The 12,885-nt window shown below is 45.9% G+C and overlaps 1 protein-coding gene across 3 annotated transcripts in view; it reads left to right on the forward strand.

Annotated features, from left to right (window-relative positions):
- The window catches only part of LOC147032414 (ubiquitin carboxyl-terminal hydrolase 17-like protein C), a 69,994-nt gene that overhangs the window by 45,183 nt on the left and 11,926 nt on the right, over positions 1-12,885 (forward strand). For 2 of the 3 annotated variants that reach the window (XM_085870038.1, XM_085870041.1), the window contains one exon: positions 9,249-11,848. The exons of the other annotated variant lie outside the window; for it this stretch is intronic. The gene's annotated coding sequence lies outside the window, so the exon portion shown is untranslated. Of the gene's footprint in view, positions 1-9,248; positions 11,849-12,885 lie in introns of those variants that run through there. 3 annotated transcript variants of the gene reach the window in all.

The raw sequence follows: 12,885 nt of genomic DNA on the forward strand, positions 1-12,885 counted from the left end.
ACGATAACACCGCTCGGTTATCCCGATAGTACGGAACGGGTCGCTTAAAGTGGCCCGTGTCTGAAGTCGACCTGCGGCGAGGTGCGATCGCCCGGTCTACCCTCCGTGTGGGTACTTAGGGAGGTCGAATTTGGCGAGCAACCCTATCCCACGCGGGGGGCCGATTGGCACGATCGTGGTGAGGCCGAAAGGCCCACCCGTGACTAGTTCCCGGCGTTAGTCCAAGAGGGTCACGACGGGATTGTCCGTCCGGTGGGCGACGTGCCGCAATTCGAGTTACGTGGCCGTTCGCACGCCGGCGGGCGCGAATCCGCAACAATATTCTGAACGGGGATCCGTTCAGCATTATGGCTATCGCCGGCATTACGAAACAAAATTATTTAAATAGCGCTTTGTTCAAGATTTTAAATTGATAAAAGTGAGAATTTGCCTCCAATTGTACAGCCCAGGAAGCTGAGGTCTTACAAGCAGCTGTTAGTTCTGCTTGAAGAGATTTATGGATACTGAAATCCCCCATTCAATTCATATGCGGATCTAAAGGGGGGTTGGGGGGCTACTGTGTCGAAAAGCACGTGCCGTGCTCGATGACGTGAGAGAAATGTTTCCAAAATTTTGATTTGATTCGTAACCATTCCACTTAAAATGTGATCAAAATGTAGAAATGTGATTTGGAATGGTTTTTAAGTGATTTGTAAAGTAGTTGGGTATGATTTTGGTACCTTGTGATGAACGATGATTTATTCCACACAGATGATTCTCAGATAAATGTGATGGTTAAAGTCACAACCATCTCCCAAACTCCCAATTGGTGTTTAGCACGTTGGGCGATTCACAGATGATGCATGATCCCTCGGACGTTAGACTGGACGTGCTGTCTTCATTCGTCTCCAAATGGCAATGGCAAACCACCCAGTGTAACCCTTTGATCGATTCAGGCAGGCAAAAATCCTTGCATATATGAATGAAATAATGTTACCTCTTATAATGATTGATCTGTGAACCAAGTACATCAAGTGGTGAAGAAAATTGGGTTAAAATACAGACAACGCCAGTGCTCCTGAGACTGGCTCTTTGTCTGAGTCCTCCTTCGACAAGTGTCTGGTGCTCCTTGAACACACACAGCCGTTGCAGGCCTTATCACAAGAACATTCCTTGGCAGGCTTGTCTGCCAAGGTAAGCTGCCGGCATGAATAGGAGAAAGCAAAAACATCTCTGGTGGCTTTATATAGGCCTCTCGTTGTCCGGTTAATTCATGAATCAACTTTAATTGTACTACAATTTTGTTTTTATTGTCACACTGATAGACCGTAAAGCTGTTTAAGAGAAATTGGATAAATAATGCACTCCAAAGGGGGATTTTGAACCTCACAGTCATCTAGAGTTGCCAACCAAGGGAAGAGAGACCAGTTGGGTGCTAACAGCAGGTTAAAATTCTGCCATGCTTCCCCCACAGTGAGATTAAACATTATTTGGGGAAAAGATGGTGGAGGTTCCAAAAGAGATAGCTGCATGCATGGACCGTGTGTTTTGGGCTGTAATTTCGAGTGCCATTCTCCTGGTGACTCAACTTTGATAAATTACTTGATAATTTTTGTTCACCTGTTTAAAAACTGAGGTTTAAACTGTATTTATTTGTTTTGATAAAGGAATGGATTTGTATTTAATTGGTCGGAGCAAGTGATTAGATGGCTAGAGTAAGTGTGATGGGATATTGCCGCATTTTGCTGTATAAGTGAGAGAGAGAATTGGGAAAAAAATGGACAATGTCAGATATTTTAAATTTTGATGGAATTCCGAATAGTGATGAGAAAGATTGGTTACAGATTATTTTTTTTGAGATATTTCAGCTCCATTGATCATAAAATAAATGAATGCTCATCAGATCGATGAACCAATATTAACGTTTTGTATCTCTTAACCATGTCAAGCTTTTTGTTCCCAAATGTTTCCAAATGAATGCTCTGCAGCCAAAGTGTGGTCCGCAGCTCGGCAACTCGCACTGCTGTAAAATGTCAAGGCCGAGCGGCTTGGACCCCTCCCACAATAAGGGTGTTCACAGAGCTGAGAGTCCCGAGAAAGACTTCCAAAAGAATCGCCCCGTGACGACATTGATAGCCATGCTACTTGTTTAATCACTCCTGTTAATTAATGTAATTATAACAACCTAGCTTTGAATTACCAGTGTGCTTTGACCTGTATAGTTGTGATACTCGTGATAATGTTTGCATGCATTATTTGCATGACCGGGTTTGCTGTCATATACATTAACATGGGGAACAGTTGGTAACTAATGGAAGTTATGTATGGTAACTTTGTTAATTACTTTCAGACTCAGCTCATAAAAGAAAAAAAGAACTCATTAAGAGCACTGCAGGCACAATATTTTTAGTGTTCATTGTGTCTTTTTCTCCATTACAATTCATAATGGTATTCGAACCATCATGTTTCTTTAGGTTCTAATTATTATCAAGTTTTGTTTTGGAATTACAAATTGAGAAACCTTTATCATGTAAGTCTTGTAGTGTCCACACTTTTGGAACAGCAGTATAATTTAAAATCAGTAACCTGGGACTCAGGTAAATGATCGGTTATATCACAGTAAGGTACACCGTTGGTTATTGATTGATTGATATATTATCAATCACTGAAGCTATGTACTCGTTGATCTATAAATAAAGGATAGACAAAAGTTACTGAGAATTGAATGAAGATAATATATTAGGTTGAGGTACTTCCATCGTATTGAAGGAGGGTCTATGTTATTAAATTGTTCGACAGATTGTTGAACATTATATATTAGGGATCATAAGTTAACTGTAAGGGAAATTCAATAAATGAGGGAAATCATCATGGTATTTACATCAGCATAATGCAGAATAGCTGGAAGAATGGCTAGACCAACTAATTATGAAATCAATTCACGGAATAAGGAATTGTACCATGGATTATAATTGTATTGCTCTCACTGATTAGTGGCTGGTATGGCCGAACTGTAATTTAAGTAAAATTCTTCCATATTTTGTGGAAAGACAAACAAAAACAAAAGATAAACAAGAATCATGCCGAGTACAGAAAGCGTTAGCATGTGAAATGAATGTAAAGTCTCTCCGACTCTGGAAAATCCTCTATATCTCTTTGCTGATGACTCCACCCTCTGCCGTACCAGCAGTCATCCCTCAGACCGGTAAGCAGCAGCTTCTTCGCTCTCTGCAAATCTGAGTAAAATCACAAACAGGTCCAACACGTGGAATATGTCTTTCAATCCTGACAAATGTCACAATCTCACGATGTCTCTCGAAAGGACCGTTTAGAAACCCCCCCCATCCACTTTCTCAACAATCCTCTGGAAGAAGTCCTTTCTTTCAAGTGTCTGGGTCTCACTATCTGCCATGACCTTTCCTGTGAAAGCCACATTTCAAACCTCGCCTTCAAAGCCAGTCGCTCACTCGGAATCCTCCGTCGTGCAAAGTCCTTCCTTGGCCCACCTGAGCTCCTGACCACTCACAAAGCTTTCGTCCGCAGCCTGATGGAGTACTGCTCTCCCCTCTGGGCTGGTGCTCCTGCCTCCCACCTTTCTCGGCTTCACGCTGTAGAAACCAAAGCATTTCGGATCATTGGCATCTCCCGCAATGAGGCTGAGTCTTTGGGCCTCTCACTCAATCACCGCAGGTTGGTCGGTGGTCTTTCTGTCTTCTACCATCTCCTCTCCAGCCTCGCCCCCCTGCTCTCTCTGCGATTTGTCCCTACCACATTTACGCAGGGCGCTCAAGGTCCGCCACCAACCCCCTTCTGGTAAAACTACCAAAATCATGAATCATTGCTCACTTTCACTCTTTCATTCCTCTTTTTTCCCGCCTTTAGAATAAACTCCCTCACTCTATTCATTCCCATTCTTCCCTCCAGGCCTTCAAAACAGCTGTTCACCACCACCTCTTATCATCCCCCATCCAAATCCTCGATCTTATCTACCCCTGATAATCCACCCAAACCCACCTCCTTCAAATTCCCTGCTTTCCTTCCTGAAAGTCCCTGTGATGTCCATCTTCTATTCCCCATGTTCCCCGTCCCATCCCTCTCCCTTCCACAGATCTCCTCATGTCTCTGTTCCCCACTGTTTTGTCCTTCCCACTCCCTCCGCTCTTGTCTCATGCCCCCCCTTGATGTGCGTTGTGTGTTAGCTCTCAGACGAGCAGCAACAAGGTATACAAAAAAAAGTCGCTCAGAGTGTAACAATTATATTGTTGAAAATAGTGCAATGATGCCACAAGTCAATTAAAATATTACCTATTTTATTTATTTTCTGATTCATTGGACAGGTGCGTTATTTTTGATTAAGTGGTATTTATTGTACGTTTACTTAAGTAAATTGAGGTATTTCTAACACTGACTTGACCATTTTTCCTCAGTACGGAAGTGCTAAGTTAGCTGTAAAGAAATAAATAAATAATGGCAGTTGCTCTGGAACTGCTTGTGAATGAAACTGGATTGTTTAGCAGATATGAATGTTAAAATGATTGCAAATATGAAAAAAAATTGTTGATTGCAAATTGGAACTCTGATAAATACTGCTGCCCTTCCCACATGGAAATAGCAAATGAGATGATTGTTTTTGAGTGTACATACAACTGAGATTTCTATATATTTTAGCATATCGTTTCGGTGTGAAAAAAAAGGAAAGGAAAGGGTAAAATTTTGATATCACATGTAATGGACATGAGATGCTTAACCTTAACCTTAACCTTAAGGTGTCGTCCACCAGACGGCGGTCTCCTTGGGTTAACCTGAGGCGGTCCCTTCGGGTGGGTGCCTGGAATGTCCTATCCCTAAGAGAGGATGATCACCTGTCTCTGTTATCATCTGAGCTCAAGCGTTTGGACATCGGGTTTGCAGCTCTCTCTGAGGTTCGGAGACCGGATTGCGGCGAGATAATGGTGGGTGGTTACACCTACTATTGGTCTGGTCGCTCTGATGGTTACCATACCCAAGGAGTTGCTGTAGCTGTGTCCAATAAGCTGACCCCAATGATAATTGAGGTAACACCGGTCAACGAGCGTATTATGAGATTAAGGATTCGTCACTCCTTAGGTGTCATTTCCCTGGTCTCTGTTTATGCTCCGACTGAGGCGAGTGATCTCACCGTGAAGGATGCATTCTACGCCACACTCGAGTCTGTGGTTGATCAGTGCCCCAGCCGAGATACACTTCTAGTCTTGGGGGATTTCAATGCATCGACTGGAACTGATAGGGACGGTTATGAGGTGTGTGTTGGTCCCCATGGGTCAGGAACTATGAACCAGAATAGCACTAAGTTCCTTGACTTTGCAAGAAGTCATGGACTTAGGGTGGCTGGTTCATGGTTTCAGCGCCCACAAGCTCATCGCTGGACTTGGTATTCCAACGCTGGTGGTGTGGCAAAGGAGATTGACCATGTCCTCATTGACGGTCGTTGGAGGATGATCCAGAACTGCAGGGTCTACCGGAGTGCTCAGTTCCTCAATACTGACCACAGGCTTGTTGTAGCAACTCTAAAGCTGCACCTTAAATCCTGGAAAATGGTACCATCCCAGCCGAGGCTGGATGTTGCCAAGCTCAGGGATGAGAGAGTAGCTGAGGAGTTTGCGAACAGGCTGAGTGGACACTTGGGGGGTCTGAGTGCTTTGGGGGGTCCTGAAGAGTTGTGAAGCGCCTTCAAGACCACCGTCCTTGATGTTGCCGGTGGATGCCTTGGAGCTCACCGCAGGGCAAAGAAGAATTTTGTCTCTCAAGGGACACTGGATACCATTGACCAGAGTCGCAGGGCCAGGCTGAATGGCAGAGCTGAGCTGTTCAGGGAGCTGAGGCGTAAAACTGTACGTGCACTGAGGGTGGACAAGGAGGCCTATGTGCGAGGAATCTGTGAGGGGGTAGAGCATCACCTGTGGACAGGTGATTCTCGTCCCGCTTACAGGGGAATTCGCGCATTACGTTCATCCAAGCCCATCCCTCGGAGCACTACAGTTCGAGCAGAGAGTGGTAGGCTCTTGACAGAGGAGTCTGAAGTGAAGGCCCGTTGGGCCGGTTACTTTGAGCGGTTGCACCAGGCTGATCCCCCAACTGTCGAGTTGGACGTCAAGGGTGTCACAATCCCTGTTGCTGATCCTCGGATCAACTGTGGTCCACCTACGCTTGTGGAAACACGGGCTGCGGTGAACCAGTTGAAACGGGGCAAAGCTCCAGGGATCTGTGGCATCCATGCCGAACTTCTCAAGGCTGGTGGAAATGCTGCACTCGTGTCGTTGCATGCAGTTTTGTGCTCTGCCTGGAACACAGGCATCATCCCAACTGACTGGAAGAGGGGCCTTGTTGTCCCTCTCTGGAAAGGGAAGGGTGATCGCCAAGACTGCAACAACTACCAAGGGGTGACGCTGCTCTCAGTGCCGGGCAAGGTCTTTGCTCGGATAATTCTCGATAGGGTTCGCCACCATCTGCTTGAGCACCAGCGTCCAGAGCAGTCAGGCTTTACACCAAAGAGGTCAACGATTGACCGTATCCTTGCACTTCGTGTCCTCACCGAACGCAGACGAGAGTTTCGGCAGGGGCTGCTTGCAGCCTATGTTGATCTCTGTAAAGCGTTCGATTCAGTGAATCAGGATGTCCTCTGGAGGATTCTTGGTCTTCGTGGGGTGCCACCAAAACTGATCGATCTGATGTCTGAACTCTACTCTGGTACTGAGAGTGCTGTGAAGTGTGGTGGTACCATCTCTGACTTATTTCCAGTTGTTACTGGAGTTCGTCAGGGATGTGTACTTGCCCCCACACTTTTCAGCACTTGTATGGACTGGATTCTAGGGAGGATGTCGGAGAGATCAAGTTGCGGTGCGTCATTTGGGAATGTCAAGATCTCGGACCTTGACTTTGCAGATGATGCAGTCATCTTTGCGGAGACTTTAGACATCCTCTTGGGGGCCCTAGAGGTGCTGAATGAGGAGTCGGAGCCGTTGGGATTACGGGTTTCTTGGGTCAAAACTAAGATCCAGGCTTTCGGTGACATCTTGGATGCTGCTGTCCTGTCTGTGTCTGTTTGTGGTGAGGATGTTGAGGTCGTGGAGAGATTCATGTCTCTGCTGGCTGCGAGTCAGAGGTCAATAGACGTCTGGGTCGGGCCTGGGGAGTCATGGATTCACTGGATCATGGGGTGTGGCGCTGCCGGTACCTGTGTGGGAGTACGAAAGTCCGAGTCTTCAGGTCCTTGGTACTTCCAGTCTTGCTCTATGGGTGCGACACTTGGACTCTGACCAAGAATCTGAGACGGAGACTTAATTCCTTTGGTACCAGGTCTCTTCGGAGAATCCTTGGCTATCGCTGGTCGGATTTTGTGTCCAACGAGCGGTTGCTGAGAGAGACTCGGATGAGATTTGTTACCTGCATAGTCCGTGAGCGTCAGTTGCGGCTGTATGGACATGTGGCTCGTTTTCCTGACTCTGATCCTGCTCACCAGATTCTCTCAGCGAGGGAGTCTCATGAGTGGAGGAGGCCAGTGGGTCGACCACGTGCCTCATGGCTGCAACAGGTTGACCATCATCTCAAGGAGATGGGGATGGGCCTGGCATCTGCCTGGGGGATGGCCAGACGGAGGCCCCTCGAGTACCGGCGGAAAGTGGACGCAGCGACGTGCTGTTCTGGCACATGCTCCCATACCTGACCTGACCTTAACCTTAATTTTGTTTGTTTCGGAGTGTTGAGAGCAGTTGAACGATGCAGTATACGATTGTGCCTCATGAAGCTTTGGAAGAACTTCCATCGAAAGATTGGATGATGGGGAGAACCCAGATTTCGGTGATTGGGCATTCAACATGTGATCATGACACTACCCCCTTCCTGAAGAGATAAAATGAGTATGAGAGAAAGAGAGAAAGAGAGAAAGAGAGAAAGAAAAAAAAATATATATATATATATATATATATATATATACCCCACTGAAGAGAAGGTTGGACAAGCCAAACCCCGGCAAGGCAAAGACTTAATATTGTTGCGGGCCGGGCATCGGCTCCAAGCACGACCGCGAGGTGGAGCAGTCGGGTTGACTCTACTGAACACCGGGAATTTAGATCGTACCATTCGGAAAACTTCGACAGGTACGGGTCCCTTACCGGACCGTGAGTCGTCAATAATTCCACCACGTGGTACAAGGTTATTTGCCAATCGTCAAAATACCACGAGCTCCACGTGGCGAGTTACCGAATACTCACACCCTCGACGGCCCTCGTACGAGTCGAGCCGTTCACGTGCTCGACCCGTGCGCAACCCGAGCGGACGGTTGCCGAAGTTCAGTCAGTCCAAACGCACATTTACAGCGGCAACAGCCTTTGTAATTCACCAACACGCGTCATGCTAATCCAATGGAAGAAAACACAGCAACGAACTGATACATTTAACAAATGTATTTATTTATAATGGGGCAGAGGAGCATGCAAGAAGGCAGAGTTATCCGACTATAAGAAATGAGATGCAATGTACAAGGAAAAGCACTTATCCAGTTTCTACTTAAGGATGGGGCCCCAGGCACACAGACGCACATACACAGATACCCCCAAAAGAAACTGGACCTTCCCGCCTCGTGCGGTCTTTGACGAGACGAGCGACCCAGACCAGTGTCGCGATGCGGGCCGCAGAACCAGGCGCCAGCGAGACGCGAGCAGACGAACCATAGCTCCCTTCAGCGCTTGAGCAGACTGGACGCGCTCGAGCAAACTGGATGCAATTGTGCGATGCAGTCAGCGCAAACCAGATTGCGGCCGCGGCCGCAATCAATCGTTGCTCCTACGTCGTTTTTGGGCGCGGTCGCTCCAGCGTGGCCTGTGCCTATTGGTCAACCATCGGCAACCTCGCATTCCCTGGATTGGGGGAGAGAGGCATCAGGTCCTCGTGACTCCGCCCACGTACGTGCTGACATGCCCGCGGGCAATGGTGCCGTCCCAGGATGGTGGGAGGAAGCGAGGTGAAGGCGTGTTGTTGTTATAAGGGGTGTAAAAATGTAAAAGAAACCCTGACTATGAAAGTAACTTCGCAGCGCATGTCCATTTAATTACCCATTAAACAAGGGAAAGGGAGCAGGGAGCTATCTATCCACATTTACTTATTGAAATAACTAAGCTATAGGACCTGTATGTTGAGTGCTCATGGCTTCCAGATTTGTAACAATATCGCTGTTGCATGGTGCCTGCCTGAGGGAATGACCCTGACCACACTCACAAATTGCTGCTCCACAGATACATCGTGAACTTGCCGTGGTCGCACAATGCACAATGAAGGCCTTGAAGGTCCATACGGCGAGTCATCTGCAACGTGTGCAAGCAAGTGGCCACGAACTAAGATGTTTGCTCTTACTTCAGATCGGATGCTGTGTCTCTCAGCCGAATGGGTAACGTGGCACTCAATTGAGAGGAGAGGAATACAAAGGAGAATCTTAAGATTAAGATTAATGAACAGGCCTAAAATTAAGATTACAGGGTTTACCCTGGGCATTTTAATGTTTTAAATAGAAGTCAGGGATCTCTAACGGAGAGTTGAAGTCTCTGCCTTGCAAAGAGGGAGGGTTGTAGCCCCCCTCCCCCCCCCAGGAGAGGATTGGAGTACTTGCTCCCTAGGGTTGAAGTCCCTGCTCATTAAGAAAGACAAACATTATTCCATTTGATGATTGTAAGTTGAAGTCCCCAAGGGGGAGAATGAATATGTGTTACGAATGTTTGTTGAGTTACCTCTTTGGATTTCTGTTTGTTCATTCTGCTCACTGGAAGTTTACTTGCCGTGATACTGTTGCATTGTTATTGTGTGGAGGTGGAATGGATTCCTTAATCCTACAGTTTCGTATTAAGGAGTTACCTCTTTGGACGGATTTGTGAATCCTATGTGATTGTAAATGTTTAGTTTTGTGTTAAGGACATAAGTTGGGTGTTCCAACCTGGAACTCTTGTATGTTTGTATTTATATCTGATTTGTATACGCACTGATTTGCATTGATCTGCATGTGATACTAAGTGAGTGTTGAAATGGAGCGTGTGCGAGTCCAGTAGATTTAACTGGAATAAAACGTGCTCTGTTGTGTATTGTGAACTGTGAGGCTTATGGGAATGAATAAGTACGGAAAGTGGAGATAAGGATTGGTTGTCACTATAGAGTATAGACTGTATAGACTCTGGATGAGGCAAAGTGCACACGCCAATTCCAGAGGAAAAACGATGACGGCACTCCTCACATGCTGTTGCATCTTTGGCGTGGACACAAATAACTGGGTATATGTCAGCTTGTATTGAAAGACAAAGCCCTATCATTGTGGTGCGGTCTCTTTGGAGTGCAGGGCAGATGTCGTTGAGAGTGTTTTAAGACCAGATAGAGAGGTGGTGTGTGTGTGTGAATTCGATCTTGGTGAATATCCAAATTAGAAGCGATTGTGAGCTCGATACGGAACTGAAGATTTGTGTACGATGTCATACATGATTGTCTTGTTAGAAGTGATATTACAACTAAAGCATGAAGCGCACATGCGTCTCGGTGCAGTTTTAAATAATCATATTATGCCTTGAGAACGGCGAGATGATTTTGGCTTTGAACACTGTACGTTGCATTCATTATAAATGGATGGCCTCTGAAGAGGATCATTGAATATCCTGTTAGAGAATAATAATATTAATGCATACATTATAGTCGAGAGGCCACTTTGGCTTGTGGCCACTTTGATAACGCAAAGGCCACAGATTCTTTCCCTGCGCGGGCCAATGCCAAACTGGAATCTGTGCTTTGCCGGCAGGAAAGGACATAAGTGTGCGTGTGCCGTGCCACGAATAGACGCTGAAGCAAGTGTCGAAGCTTCATTTAAGAGCCAGAGAAATGCTGATATATTGTGAAATGAGAATTGTGAATGTAAAATATATTCTGAATGGGGGTCCATTTAAATTGCCTCCAATTGCTCAGCCCAGCAAGTTGAAGTCTTCATTTGTAAAAATGTTTCCAAAATCTTTGATTTGATTCGTAACCATTGTACTTAAAATGTGATCGAAATGTAGAAATGTGATTTGGAATGATTTTAAAGTGATTTGTAAAGTTGTTAGGTATGATTTAAGTACCTTGTGATGAACGAGTATTTATACCACACAGATGATTCTCAGATTAATGTGAAGTTTAAAGTCACAACCATTTTCCAAACTCCCTATTGGTGTTTAGCACGTAGGGTGATTCACAGATGATGCACGATCTCTCGGATGGACGTTAAACTAGGTGTGCAGTCTTTATTCGTCTCTAGATGGCAATGTCAAACCACCCAGTGTAACCCTTTGATCGATTTTGGCAGGCAAAACTCTATGCATTTATGAATTAAATAATGTTACCTCTTATAATGATTGATCTGTGAACCAAGTACATCAAGTGGTGAAGAAAATATTTTCTCTTCTGTGAACGGGGTATGGTGATCATGTGTAACATGATTATTCCAATTTTTCCTGATATGAAAAAGGGGGGGATGTGGAAGAAAAATAATTATATTCATGTACTCTCAATTATAATTGTTGCTGGTGCTTTATAAATTTAATTTTTGTACTATAGTCGAATTGGCTGTCAGTAATGTTTCCCTTTACCCAAGAGTCTTTTGACCTACGTATTGACAAAAGGAATATCTCACTGTGAAACAGAGTGACCTGGTTGATAACACTGCAAACTTTTGCCGCAATTGTGTCAACTGGCTGCCTGTCCCCATGCTGTGTACTGTGTCCCCACGCCCATTCAAGATGAGATGCCTTGCTGGCGTTTGAAGTACTGAGCTGTCGAGGTGGCTGGCTGTCTACATGTTGTGTACTGTATCCCCATTCAAGATCAGATAGGTTTCTTAAGTTCAAAGTACAGAGCTTTCGAGCAGGCTGGCTGTTCACATGCAATATCCTGTGTGCTCACGCATATTCAAAATCAGGTGGCTTGTTGGCGTTCAAAGTACATTACTGTCAAGCTGGCATATTGTCCACATGCTATATCCTGCCTCCCCATGCCCATTCAAGATCAGATGGCTTGTTTGCCTTGAAAGTGCATAGCTGTTGAGCAGGCTGGCTGTTTACATGCAATACCCTGCACCACCAAGCCCATTCAAAATGAGATGGCTTGATGGTGGTCGAAGTACGTCGCTGTCGAGCTGGCTGTCTGTCCACATGCTTTTTCCTGCATCGCCACGCTCATTCAAGATCAGATCTCTTGCTGGCGTTCGAAGTACATGGCTGTCAAGCTCGGTTGCTCTCAACATTGTATATCCTGCATTCCCACACCCATTCAAGATCGGATGGCTTGCTGGCATTTGACGCATGAAGCTTTCGAGCTGTCTGGCTGTTCCAATGCTATAATCTGAATCAGGATGCCCATTCAAGATCAGATGGCTTGCTGGCATTCGAAGTACTTTGCTGTCGAGCAGGCTGGCTGTCCACATGCTATATCCTGTATCCCCACGCTGATTCAAGATTAGATGCCTTGCTGGCTTTTGAAGAATGTAGCTGTCGAGCTAAGTTGTTATCCACATGCTCTCTGCTACATCCCCACATCCATTCAACTTCAGATGGCTTGCTGGCGTTCGAAGTACGTAGCTGTGGAGCTAGCTCACTGTCCACTTGCTACATCCTGTATCCCCATGCCCATTCAAGATCGGATGGCTTGATGGCATTTGACGTGTGGAGCTTTCGAGCTGTCTGGCTGTCCACATGCTATATCCTGTATCACCACACCCATTCAAGATCAGATGGCTTGCTCGCCTTCGAAGTACGCAGCTTTCGAGCTTGCATGCTGACGACATGCTTGGTGATGCGTACCCACTCCCATTCAAGATCAGATGGCTTGCTGGTGTTCGAAGTGCGTTTTTGTCGAGCCAGCTATCTG

This window comes from Eptatretus burgeri, chromosome 2 (assembly GCF_056783735.1).
Source record: "Eptatretus burgeri isolate ZD-2024b chromosome 2, Ebu_testis_v1, whole genome shotgun sequence".
Classification (NCBI taxonomy): domain Eukaryota; kingdom Metazoa; phylum Chordata; class Myxini; order Myxiniformes; family Myxinidae; genus Eptatretus; species Eptatretus burgeri.